We start from the raw sequence: 1,258 nt of genomic DNA on the forward strand, positions 1-1,258 counted from the left end.
ATCCAAGGATTGTGACATCATTACACTACAAGGAGAAGACATGTGGTAATAGGATGACACAAGCATGATGACATAAGCATGACAAGGAGAAGTGTTTTGTTGGATGATTCTAGGCCAAGTAAAAGTTATGATGGTAAATTCCATGTAACCAAGCTATACACCACACAAAAACACCAACACAAAAACACCAAGCAAGCAAACAATTCATTTTCTCTCTTTTCTTCATGAAGCTCTCGACCCTTTCCCTTTTTCAAAGAAGAAAAATTGCAAAATTCAAGCTTCATTCCATAAACAAATCCAAGGTAATTTCCTTAGCTTCTTGATAATTAGATAAGCATATCCTAGGAGTTTAAGCTTCCAATTCTTCATGAATCTCTTCCAATAATTCAAGGAAGAAGATGATAAATAGTGTTTTCAAGATTACTAACTTTATTTTCTTTGATTTCCTTTAAGATCCAAGCATTCCTAAGCTATCTCAATGCTTCTTAAGGCTTCCTAGCTACTCTAATCACTCCAAGGAAGGTATAACCCCTCCAAACCCTAGCTTTACTTTGAGTATTAGGTTTGGTTTTATTGATTATAGTTCATTAGAGCATGATTCATGTATATTTAGAGTTTGGTTGGATTTGTAATGAGTTTGGGTTGTAAATCTTGGTTAGTGGTTAATGAACCTTAAGTATAGTTAGTAGCTCTTGTTGTGATTGAATAAGATGGATAAAACATGAAGTAATGGACCGATTTAATAGGATTTGGATGAAATTTGGTTGTATGGTTGATTTGTGATTGAATGATGGTGGAATGGTGTTGATTGGTGGTGGTTTAACATTGAATTGATTGGGTAAAAATTTGGGAATTGCTAAGTTATAGCCATCGTAATGCCCAATTTTCCTTAGACTGTTTTTTTTCTTAACTTCAGGACCCGTGCACTCACTATTAGATTCTGACCATTTCCATGTTTAGATATTTCATGTTACGAGCTTCGTTTTGATATGTGGTTTGCTTGAATCCGATGTACGGTTTAGGAGAAACGACCGTTTTAAGTAACGACATTTCGCGAACGAACCATTACCCCTCGCCTTACTTTGAAACCTTGGTTAAGGCCCTTAAATGACTAATTGGAGTATGAAACATTTACGTAAAGTGGATTAGGCAGTTGGTAGGGTATTCGCGAAAGAATCGCCTTAAAATTCTTAATGGTCAATTTATTAAAAATGGTGGAGCCGATGGTACTCGAACGACTTATGTGATTCGTTAAGCG

Source organism: Apium graveolens, chromosome 7 (genome assembly GCF_009905375.1).
Source record: "Apium graveolens cultivar Ventura chromosome 7, ASM990537v1, whole genome shotgun sequence".
In the NCBI taxonomy this organism is placed as follows: Eukaryota; Viridiplantae; Streptophyta; class Magnoliopsida; order Apiales; family Apiaceae; genus Apium; species Apium graveolens.